The following is a 13,129-nucleotide window of genomic DNA, read 5'->3' on the forward strand; positions in this document are numbered from 1 at the left end:
AATTTCTTTGTTACAAAGTTCTCACTGAATTCATCTACTCTTCCCAAAAGATCATTGAGCATCTTTATAACCGGTGTTTTGAACTTTGCATCTGTGAAATGGCTTGACTCCATTATTTCTGGATCTCTGTTCTGTTCTCTCATATGGTTTCTGCTTCTTTGTCTTCCCATTTTGGCTGTCTTTCCATGTCTAGTTCTATGTACTAAGCAAAGCTCTTAAGTTTCCTGATCGTGTTACCGTGGCTTTGTGTAGTAAGTGCCCAGTGGCACAGTCCTGAGAGGGATTCAGCCGCAGGCCAAGTTTAGTCCCAGCCTGTGCCCCTCTGGGGCTACCTGTTATGGTTCAACAAGCAATCCACATCACAGGTGCTGTGCTTATAGTGGCCTCAAGATGCCACACCAGAAACCGAGGTCAGCTGCCACCAGTGTGAGTCATGGAGTTGGCTCAGTAAGGAGCACGGGACTCTCTGAGGACACACCTGCATGTGACTTGGGTGGGGCCATGGGTTGGGCGAGGCAGGGGTTCAGGTAATCCTCTGTGCTAGCAACCTCTGTTATCCAGTTTAATGATATCTCAGCTATGACAGCTCTGAGTCCGCACATTGGGAGGGCGAAGGGCTCAAGACAGGAACAATGGATACCGCCAGTACTTTTTCCAGGGAAAGAACCTCGTCTCTGGCCCTTGCTCCAACAACTCAGTGTCCCCCTGTTAGTCCATGGTGTACTGCCAGCAAGTCCATCAGCACGAAAATCCACTAACAGACACTTTAAGAGTTGTCTGCACTAGTGGTTGCCAGAGGGTAGAGGGTTGGTGGAGGGGGTGGGGGTGGGGGTGGAAGTAGACAGGATAAAGGGGGTCAAATATGTGGTGACAGAAAGAAATCTAACTATGGGAGGTGAACACACAGTATAAATGTATATATGCCTTACTGTTAAAGTGTACAGCTGAAAGTTACTAGATTTTGTTAACCAATGTCACCATAGAAAATTAATTAGTTAAAAAAAAGAGAGATGTCTGTAGCTGCCAGCTGCAGCTGCCGCTCTGTCCCACTCAGTCACTAGGGACCAGGCAGCCTCGCGTCATCACCTCTTCCTACCTTCTGCCGTTGCAGGGTGATTCCTTTTTTCTCTTCCTAGCTGTCCTTCTGTTCATCTAGATCCCAGGTAACTTTGCTTGCTGTTTGATCCCTATTTCTGTCACAACTTTGATTTGCTCACAAGAGGGATGAACAAAGCCTCTATCATCTATGCTATTTTCCCCTCCCCCGACCTGGCAGTCTTTTAGATGAGCTTCAGCATTATTTTTATGATATAAGAAGTGTTAACATTTCATGTAAAAGTAATTGGGAAACCTGACCTTGTTTATGCTATCCAGGGGAAAAGTTATTCATAAGAGAGTTTGATTATCTTTATTCCATGTGTTACTCTGTACTGTAGAGAATATAAACATATATTCTCTGAATTTTTGGAAGTAATACACTTTCAGTGTAAATAAAATAGATCCCTACATCTCTGAGTGTGTGTTACATGTCTGTGTATACACACATACACACATATATTAACATATGGGCAACTAATAACTTGGAAACAGATAAGGAAAAAAGTAAGAAAATGTCTTTTTGTTGTCAAATCATGTTTATTCTGTATATTTATAATTATCTGAAATTCTCTGCCTGCCTGTTCGAGAAATAGCTGTTGTTATTCATGTCTGATAATGTCTTCTAATAGGTTTAGGGAATTAAATAATAAAATAATTAACTCTACCTCTTTGTGTCCCAGAAGCACATTTAGAAGCACATTTTTGTTGAAATTATTTTTTAGGATGATAAAGGAAAAGGAAATGCAACTTTAATATGCAAAATGAACAGTTTACCTAAGCTTTATTGTGTTATGACTATCTTGCCAGTATATGTAAACACTTAGCTAATTGTCTTTAGTGCTTTCTATTTGAAATTTATTTGTAACTATGTTTTTGTATATCCCATATGTTGCTTGTGTATGTGCTATCACTCAGACATTCGCCCACCCACAAACATTTTGGATAGTTTCACAAGACTTTTTAACTTCTCTCCAGCTTGATTCCATTCTTGGCTCTGTCTTTCTATGGGTAGTATCATCATTTCCTTTGACTTCTGTTTCCTTACCATATTTTCTTTACATCTTCCATCATGTCTAGCCCATGGACTTCTGATTCTGCTGAAGAGAGCAATAATAAAGCAGGCGGTCCTATTGCTTCCATCACTTATGGAGTTGACAGCTGTAGTGGCTACCTTAAGTTCTAGAAGATCATCTGGAAGTCGGGCAGAATTCTTAGAGGTACAAAATCTGATAAATATATATTGTACTAGGACAGGAAATTCACTTGATCTGGTTTCTCTCTCCTTTCAGCAAAAACACATCTCTAAGTGGTAGTTGATAAAATATGTCCCTACTGCCTTACTACTCATTTTCTCTCTTTTAATATTCCACTTTCTTTAAATTCTCCTATGATATGACATCTACCTCCATCACTTTATTGACACTCTAATTCCAAGGGTCACTTGTGGTGCTATGAGGAAATCTCATTATATTCATTCATTTATTTATCCAGTAAATATTTAGTGACAGCTACATAAAGTACTACTAGGCACTGAAGTTACAGTAGGAAACACTAAGGTCCGCCCTTATGTAACTCTAGTCAAGTTGGGAAAGATGTTAATTGTTCATTTACCCATATAATTCTATTTAACTTCTTTGTTTTATGTGAGATTCATGAGCATTTTCTTTTTTTTTTAATTATTAGTTTTAAGTATAAAGTACATTGGTTAGACATTTATATAGTTTATAAAATGATCCCCCTAATTGCTCTTTCTATTTCTTGAATTTTCTTTTTTCCTTTTTATCCATGATTCTATATTATCTATTCAACTAGTTTTCTACCACTTTTCCTTTTGTCTTCTCCTCTTTCCTAAGTGTTGGTTTCCCCTAAAGGTTTAGCATTTGGCTCACAATTTATTACTTCTTTTCTCTGCCTGTGACTTCTCATCAGGCCATAGTCTTAAATATCACCCTAAGTGAATGCCTCCAGGATATCAATTTCCAGATCTTTCCATTTGTTATGTATTTCCCCACTTGCATGTTTAACTGTCACCCAATATTCATTATGGTTGTAGCCAAACTCACTGTCTTTTATGTCATACCACTTCCTCTTTCATCTGTGTTTCTGCTAATGGCATTGATGATTCCATGGTCTCACATTTGAAACCTGGAAGTCAATTTTGCTTCTAACTTTTCCTTTGCTCTCAATACCCAAACCACTACCAAGTCCTTTCATTTCTTTCATGATACTATGGCGTCTATCCTTTTCCAGGTCTCTTTTCTGTTATTTTTTTCTTTTAGTCTCTATTTTCTCATCCTTTCCTCCCCCAGTCTGAGAGCTACCTAGAATTCAAGGTCTTGGTCATACCCCACCTCTCTCAGAGAGTCCATACCTCATGGATATCTTCTTTTTCTAAACCTTGGGTACAGAATCATGAGAGTACTGGAAAAAGTACAGGCTTTGGTAGCCAAAGACCCAGGTTTAAGTTCTGATTCTACTATTCACTGCCTCCTGTGCACTTTATCTCTCTGTGAGCCTCAGTTGTCTCTTATACAGTAGTCGCAGGGAACAAATAAGATCATGGAGGTGAAATAATGTTAAACCATGAAGCACTATATGAATATTAAAGTAAGATTTGTCCATAGAAGAATAACTCAGGAGCAGGAAGCAAGGCGCTGCGTCTTAACTTCTGAGGCAGTATAGTATAGGGGTTAAGAGCATGGACTCTGCAGCCAGACTCTTGAACTTGAATCCTGGCTCTGCTACTTACTAGCTGTATGAAACTGGGAAAATTTAATTAGCTTTTCTGTTCCTGAGTTTCCTCATCTGTAAAGTTGAAGTAATAATAGTTCGCACTTATAGGAGTTATAGAATTAAAAGGGCTAATAGATGTAAAATGCAAAAACAGTTCCTGGCACACAGTGCTCTATGAGTATGGAAGTAATAATGGGGCTAATGGGGCAGCATGTGGGTACAAGGTGGGAGTGAGTTATTAGAACTGAGTCATCAAATGAGGATCAGGTGCATCAAGGATGGAAACACAGAGCCACAGCCTCTACTTGGCTAAATCCTCATGACTCAGATCAAAAATGTTCCTGATATCTGGTGCAGAACTGAGCAAATGAACATCAAGGAGGCATGAACATTCTGAGCAACATTTTGGGGCTTAAGGATGGGGATAAGGGTCTTTCAGACACATTTTTTTTTTTGGTTAAAGAAAAGAGAATGGTAAGTAGTTTGTCCTTTAGAGTTATGAAATATGTCAGTATCTATTAATTATTTTATAGAATAATAGAATATATTATGAAAAACTATCAAACATTTAAGATCAGCTGTTGAGGAAAACTGGAGCTGCAATATTTAAAAGCTGCCCAGCACTCCAGATATTTGATATGGAATCAAATGTCAGTTTCCATATGTCTAAATGTTAAGAAATCAGACTTAAGCTATCTTCTGTATTCTAGAAATCTTTCTTGAACAAGCACAGGGTTATAGCATTTTAGAGTGCAAAGGACCTTAGAAATTCTATTCCTTTGAATTTTGTAGGATCCTTTCTCAGATTGTGTAGTTTTACTAACACACTGTAGCAGTTCATTTTGGATGAGGATTTTCTTTTTTCATGTTAAGAAAGGACAAATAGTAATGGTTAGAATATTCCAGAGGTGGTTGTAAATGCTTTAAATTGTTTAACTAATTGAATCTTCACAAAAACCTCATGACATAGATATCATCATTATCCAATTTACATTAGAATAAATTTAGGATCATAGGATTATGCATAATTAGTGAGTGATTGAACCAGGTTTCAAATCCAAGCAGTTCAACACTACAGCCCATATTCTCAACCATTGAGCCCCATCATCTTAGCGTCAATGCACTCTAGTGTCTGGTTAGGTGGACAGGTTCTGGAGTGCTGGGCAGCTTTTAAATATTGCAGCTCCAGTTTTCCTCAACAGCTGATCTTAAATGTTTGATAGTTTTTCATAATATATAAAATTACTTAAGTAAAATTTATGCCAGGTACTCCGATATCTGTAAGAATGTCTGATTTTTCTCAGTCGCGATTCTGTATGTGGGAATCAAAGGTCTCAAATAGTGATGTTCTCTGTTTCCTGGACTTTATATTTTACTCTAAATTGGCAGCTACTTTGCACTGCACTTAATTATTGTTTCTGACCATGAGGATACTCTCTTGAGTGCATATTTCCATCTTTGTTTTTGCTAATGTTTAAAAAATTCAGGCTCAATATTTGGAGTTGCTGTTTTATTCGTTTCCTGTTTTAACTTCTCGTTCATTTAAATGTTCTCTTACCTTAGTTTTTCTCTTACTTTCTATAAAATAATTAATATCGACTACAAAATAATTAATAGGCTTTTACTTCATTTTCCTCTTCACTGAATAAAAATATTAAAATCAGACTTTCCTTCACTGAGCCCCTTAATAACCTTATTCATTTCCAAGTAGGCATAGTATCATTTGTTAAAGTTTGTTAAAGTTTAATCTTGCAGTTTCCAGTCCTGTAACAGCTGACTTATCTAGGCTAATTTGATTTAATCTTTCTAACCAATGCCAGGAAACACTCTGTTCATACATTAAGGACTTGTCCAGTTCATTTAAGTGTCTGTGGTTTATATAAATAGACTTCAAGTGGTATTTTCATTTTGGTGTTGTGCAGTCAGAAAAGATTTCCAAGAGAAGTGTCAGGATTTGGAAAGAAATTAAGAAAATTAGTAAAAAAGCAACCCTTAAGATATATGTTAAAGCAAGTAAAATCCTCAACATAATTTTAAAATCATTTACTATCGATAGTGTATTCTAAGAATAGAAGTGGTAGATTTTACCAGAAAATATATATAGTTGAAGTAGACTGGGAGTTGGGATGTGTGGAATGTAGCCATCAAACAATGATGTTTCAGAGTTCAAAAATAGACTTTAAATCTAAACATACTTTTATCTGGATTATAAAAACAAGTTCAGCAACAGCCCACTTGGTAAACACCAACAAAGATCCTATCAAACATATTTAATTCAAGTATCAGAGATTATAGACAAGTCCATTAATATATCCTCCCAGGAACTACGTGTAGAAATCAATAGTTTTTAGTCTCCTGGCTTGAAAGTACATTAAAGTTAGTATATGATTAAAATTTTGGAGATTAATTTTATTTAAATCAAGTGATATGATATTAAGGATGAGTTTTCAAACAAAGCAGTAAGGGCCTAATGTGAAATAGGCATTTTTCCCCCAACTTTCAACAAATAATGGAATATCCAAAGATGTCTGTGCCTATAAACAAATGTTTAATTAAGCTGCATATCTTGACTATAAACTGGATATGTATTGAAACACATTTTGTGACAAAGAATCACTGCCCTCAAGAGGCTAGCACAGGGAAAATAACTACAAGAAAGTCCAGTCACTAACAAGGGGGAAAAAAAACTGAGTTGTTCTCTTTGTATTAGCTATGTTCAAGAAGGAAAAATTAAATCTGCTTCAAACCATTCACAGCTAAAAAAAAATTTTAATAGGCTTTTACTGATTTTATTGACTCTTACTGAGTTTGTGCTCTAAACACAGGAAGATTATTTCTAAATTAGTTATACATAACAAACAGCCATTGATTTTCCCTCAAGTGAATTCTTTGATTCTCATTGTTCTTGTAGCGGTTATATATTTGACTTTATACTTAAGCCCACTACAACATAACTAAATATTAGCACCATCCAGGTCTACAGAGTAGGTTCCTGAACAATGAAGATAAAGCCCTGTGGTAATATTTGGTTGATTGTATTAGGAAAACTCTTAAACTTGGGTCAGCAAACAAGAAATGTAGGTCCACTATCACTACTACTAATAATAGTAACTGCTCACATATTATGAGGATTTACTATGACCCAAGGACTATTCAAGTGCTTTCTGTGTAACCAAGATCCCACAGCTAACAAATTTCAGAGTCTGGATTTGAACCAGAGTCCCTGCTCTGTGCCATGGTTAACTTGATCAACTTAAGTAAGTAACTTCTAAGTGTATCTCCCTGGGATGTTTTTTTTTTTTTCCCTGCTGGCGTGATTTCTACCTTTCTCTGTGGGTCATAGGCTCACCCAATCTGTGCTGGTATCTACAAAGCTCTTGCTGATCTGGCCCTGTCCCCAGTGTCTCACCGGTCGGCATCCTTTCTTTGACCTTTTGTCAAGGGGGCCTGTGTTCTCTGGGCTCCTCACCATTACTCAAGGCTCTTTGGTCTATTGGTCCCCTCAGCACTTCCCATTCCCTAAACCACTGCCAGCTCCCTTTCCTCCAGCTGAGCTCCTCAGGCCATGCTTTCAGGTGCCAAGTAGCATCAGACCCTTCCTAACCTCATTTTCCTCTACACATTCCACACCCTGACCACTGCTGGAGCTTTTCTTTTCTCAGTCAAGGGAAGCTGCTCCGATGTCATATCCTACATCTTCTCTACACTTATAATGAAAATCGCTGTTCAGACTTCCAAGTTTTGTTCTTAGAAGAGAGAACACTTAGTTTGAGGAACATTAAAAGAAAAGGAAAACATATTGAGGATCACCTCATAGTGTTGTTTCCAAAACCAGCTGGTAAAAAACAGATTTCTTTGTTTTTAATTTTCCGAACCACCTCAAACTAATACTTTTGTAAAATGCACCATACGATGAAATGAATCCACTGATTACATTCTTATGTCAATGTCAAATTCCTATAAAAGTTTTTAAATATTCTCAAATTTTGTACGTGTATTATCTCAGGACAGTAACAGTTTGTAGACCAGCATCAGATCATGAACTACATTTGGAGTAGAATTGCTGTAGACTACCTTTTTTCAGGAACAAACAGATATGCATTGACTACAGTCCATCTTTCATTTTTCAGGTGTGCTTGTATATCCATGTTTGTACGATCCGTTAGTGTATACAAAGGTACACAAGTATGATTAATTATGACTTGGATAATGGGAAGTATATAATGATATCTTTTTGCATTTGTTATATGAGAAATTCTATCACTTCACATGGAAAAAGAGTGTGTAACAAGGACTGTGTAGTTTCTTTTGATCCTCCCAGAAACCCCATAAGGTAGTAGTTATTATTGTCTCCACTTTATATAAGAAACTGAGATTCAGAGTGGTTAAGTAGCTTAGCTTCTATAACATAGTAAATGGCTGGGATTTGAACTGTAATCTAATTTTAGAACATTTTTGCTTTGGGATAGGCCTGGGAACAGTCTCTGGGGTCTGGGGCCACAGACTCTGTAGGAATTCTTGAATGGACTTCAAGTGGTTCATAAACCTTCTTAAGGGTACACAGCTTTCATTGTCTTCTCTGAAGGGAAAGAGAAATGCAGCCCAGATAGTATTAACACACTGTAGGCCAGTAGGTTCTCATACTTCAGGATGTACACAAATCACTGGGAACTCTCATTAAAATTTAGATTCAAATTTAATTGGTCTGGGATGGAGTCAGACTTAACTATCATCAGTTTTGGTTCTAGGAATACTAACATTGGACCTCAATTAAATGAAATGTTATCTGCTCTAAAACTCCATTCTTCTCATTAGCAGATCTGTGTTAACAAAAAAAACCTCAGTCATTATTATTGTATTTTGAATTCTGTTAATAAAACATTTGTGTGCATCTGTTTTCTCTATTGTTATATAAGTATCTACAGAATAGCCATGATTTTGCTCCTTGTACCAAAAAGCCTAAAATATCTACTAGCTGGCTCTTAATTAGAAAAAGTTCGTCAACTCCCTAGTGTAGACCGCGGTGTAAGGCCACCTTTGAGGAACATAAATGTTTCTCATCTTACTCTCCACAGTTCCTTGCTGCATTTGGCAGACATAGCATTACTAGTCAGATCGAAAGGAATCCTAACAAAGTATGAGGGGCAGCAAGGCTGTATTTATGGATAATGTGCCCACTAGAAAAGAGGTCTGAGAAGATGAGAGTCAACTTCAGGTGTAGTTTAAAGGCAGATCTTCCTGGGGTTGCAAACTGAGTTTCCACAAAGGATCTTGTGTCTTCTCGGCTAGGTCATGTCAATAAGACTTTGGAATAAATTTGCTGTCCATATAGAGAGCTTGATTAATTGGGGTTGTATGGCAGTTAGGCGGACTTCTGGACAGAATATTATATTTTCTTATACCAGCCTTCAAACTGCTTAAAGGTGTTTGTTCAGGACCTTGAACTTACAAGAGCTATCTTACCATGTGTTTCATATGTCTGATTACATCTCTACTTATTTTCCAACACTTTGACTCTTTTGAAAAGGACTCCTTTGATTCCTTTGAGTTCACATTGACTCCTGTAAAAGGGTCTGTACTATACTCATTCTAGTACATACATGACTCTTCAAAATTCTCCAGACTTCAAGTGGTCTCCTGCATCATAACCTCTATCGTAGAGTTTCCTCTCAGACGTTCATCTTGAACTATTCTTTCCTTTGGTCTTGGTCAATGACAGCTTTAGATTTCCTAACTAATGGCTGATTTTCAGGCTATCTATATAAGTATTTTTTTATGTAATGAGGTTGTTTATTCTGAACACCCACCCCAAACAATCTTTGTTACCACAAGGCCCAGAACTGTGGTCAAATGTTAGCATACTCCAAGGGTCAAGTACAACATATAACCTGGAAGAAATTAGATTATATGCCAAAATAATAGCAAAATTTACTAATATACATTATTAGAAACCTAGGATATTAGCCAAGGAAGATGTGATATAACACTAGATTGAGCTGAATTTATCAATATGGGTTTAGAGTGATACTTCATGTGGCTGGAAGTGTTTGCAACAGTTTACTTGATTGGTTGAAATCACAACTTAATGATGGGCTATATTGACTCTGAGTGACTCACCTGACTCCCAATTCATTAGACTTAACTGCTTCTACTGTGTTGATTATGCATCCTCAGTCTCTTTCATCAGCTCATTTGTTCCTTTGTCCCTTCTTTAAATATTGTTGTTCTTCACAGTCTATCCCTGGCTCCCTTCTCTTCTCTCAACAGCTCGATGGCATGGGAGCACTTTTCAGACTGTTTCAGATCATGGAACTCTTTCTTCACACAATATCCTGTCAGGAAATCCAACTTACAGAACAGACAAAAGCAGACCTTCTCTGTGAAGCAGAGATTGATTGGTGCCACAGGCTTGGTCACTCAACCCCCCTTGCTGTGTTTCCAAAGAAACCATTCCCAAAGTCACAATTTGAAAGACACTGGATTAAATCCAGATGCTTTTTTATCTGGATACCAGACTCCTCCCTGGATGGCACTTCTCTATCATTAACTAGGACCCCAGCCCTGGGGTTATTCACTATTCTCTGGACTAGTGTGTTCTTGTGACTTTTCATAACTACTGTCTTTCTGTCCTAGAGTGATCACTCTCCTCTTCCTGATTGTCTTTTCTTCGTGTTCTCAAAGCCAAGTAGGCATTTATAAAACTTTTTTATGTCGTTTGTCTGTGTCCCCTAGAAAATAGACAAGTTCCTTGAGAACAGAACTCATGCTTTCTTCATTGGCGTATTCCCTAGATCCAGCATGGTTTCTGACACATGGTTTTGCACATGTTTATTGCATGAACATTTATATCCTCTATAACCCAATTCTATCTGTTCTTTGGTTTTATCTTTTTCCAGACTGAACATACCTTAGTGAATTAGACATTACTTTAAAAAGATAGATTTATTATCCTCAAGGCTATCTGACTCTACTACTGATTTTTTTTTTCTGTTCAGTAGCCAAACAAGATAATTGGTATACACATTGTGTATCATGGAATATGAAGCCATGCTAATATTGCTAGAACATTTTTGGCAGCAGTGGCATTTGATGAATTTTTCTTTGTTGATTTATAAGTATAATATGTATTCATTATAGAAGCATGGAACGAAAGAAAACTATGAAGATGAAATTAAAATACAGCCATAATATAACTACCCAGAGATAGACTTACTATTTTGACTTTTTCCCTCCCATTCTTTCTTCTGTAATATTTAGGTGTGTATTTCCTTTAACACAATATAAGTAATCTTATATTCTGATTTTTTCACTTATCTTCATATTATAAGCCTTCCATCCTGTCATCATATATGACAATCTTAGTATTATTAAAAATCTCATTACTAATAAAAATTGTGGAGTTTCTGAGCAATTGCTAAGAAGTTTATAAATTCTCAATAGACAGTCTAGGAAGCCAGAAAGAGACCTTTGGATATTTGTGAATCAAAGGGAATAAGAATATGTTTTTGAGTGATTTCTGTTAGTGACATATTTCTTAACTTAAGTGTAAGAACAGAGAGGATGGAAAGGTCTAAAATATTTTGAGTGTCTGTTATGTAACATATTGTGCTAGGTACTTTATATAGTAATTCACTTTTATATTCACAACAAAGGAAGTGGATATTAAATTCTAGTTTTACAGATGATAAACTGAGATGCAAAAACTTGGAGCAGCTTGTCCATGTTATTCTCTCTGGGAGGAGAATTTTAATTCCATTTGTTTCTAAAGCCCCACACTTTCTCCAGCACCAAATTTGAAAGGGTACACTGAGCTTGCCTTTGATTCTTCCGGTTTTATATTAGCAGCGCTTACCCTATAGACTTTAAACCTTCGGGTAACCACAGTTATAGTTTTTGAACCCTTGAAACTACCTCCCTTTGTCTATTAGAGCATAGGTATATTTTTTCAAGATAGAGAGTCTGTAGTTCTTATTGATCATTTAAAGTATCCTTCAAAAAGTTTCTGAATCTCTGCTGCAAATGATGGGGCACCAACAAGTCTTGCAGAAACTCTTTGAGGAGCTGTTAGTTTTACATGCCAGGCCCTGCACTGGGAACATTGTCTTTTCTTGCTCTGTTATCTTTTCATGACTCCCTGGAGCCCATGGAACCAATTTTCTCCCAATACCCACCATTACCTTTGATACTATTTGTTTATAGAAGAGTCTCAAATAATTTCCATGTCTGCTAACTGTGCTGCCATTTTACTGATCTGTGTGTTCATGTAAAATAATAATAACTCTCATGTTTTTATCTCTTAATAGCTGAACATTTCAAACCCCGCTTCTCTTTGTATAGCTAAAAGTACCTACACTTGTGCTGACCTGATAACAATAAATAGGGAATCATGGTGCACATGCAGTTTTTTCATTCCCATCAAGAACTGGAGGAATGTATGACCCTTCATCTGTAATATTCCTGGTAACCACAATTTTACACATTTTCTATATTAGGAGGTGACATATAGTAAATTGAAGAAGGCCACAAATTCTTCATTACTCTCAGTACATTGGAATCTAATTCACTCCTTTCAGTCTGAGATGACTTTAGTGATTTCCTTGACAAAGACAAACAAAACAAAAACAAAAATATGTGACAGAAATAATGTTCTGGGACTTCCAAGGGTAAGTCTTAAGATGTCTTACAGCTTCTGCTTGGGCCTTTGGTACTCTTGTTCTGGGGGAAGATAGCTGCCATGTAAAAAGTCTGACTACCCTGAGACCACCATGAGGAAGAAACTACATATAGGTGTTATGGTCAACAGCCCTAGCTGTGCTCCCAGCAAACAGCTGACATCAACTGCCAGACGTATGAGTGCATCATCCTTAACATCCCACCTAGTCTAGCGTTCAGATGACTTTAGCCCCAGCAACCATCTGACCGCATCTCTCCAGCTTCCATCTTGCTGGCAATGTCACCTGTACTATTTCCTCCTGCCTTATTTATTAATAAGGATACTTAGCTTCTCTCTCTCCTTTGCATCTAACTCAAGTCAGTTACCACACCTTATTGCTGCTTGAAATTTCTAAAAGACATAAATAATGTATGATTATGTGAATATATGTAGAATAATAAACAGTATAGAAATAAGACCTTTTTCATCTCTTCTCTAACCCCCGACAATCCAGCTCCCATCCATATAGGCAACATGATTAACAGATCAATATGTATCATTCTGTGCCTTTTTCTATGCATTTACATACACACACATATTGATTGCATTACATTGGAAGCATATACATTTAAAAACATAGAAACC

This window comes from Pteropus vampyrus, unplaced genomic scaffold (assembly GCF_000151845.1).
Source record: "Pteropus vampyrus isolate Shadow unplaced genomic scaffold, Pvam_2.0 Scaffold582, whole genome shotgun sequence".
Taxonomy (NCBI): domain Eukaryota; kingdom Metazoa; phylum Chordata; class Mammalia; order Chiroptera; family Pteropodidae; genus Pteropus; species Pteropus vampyrus.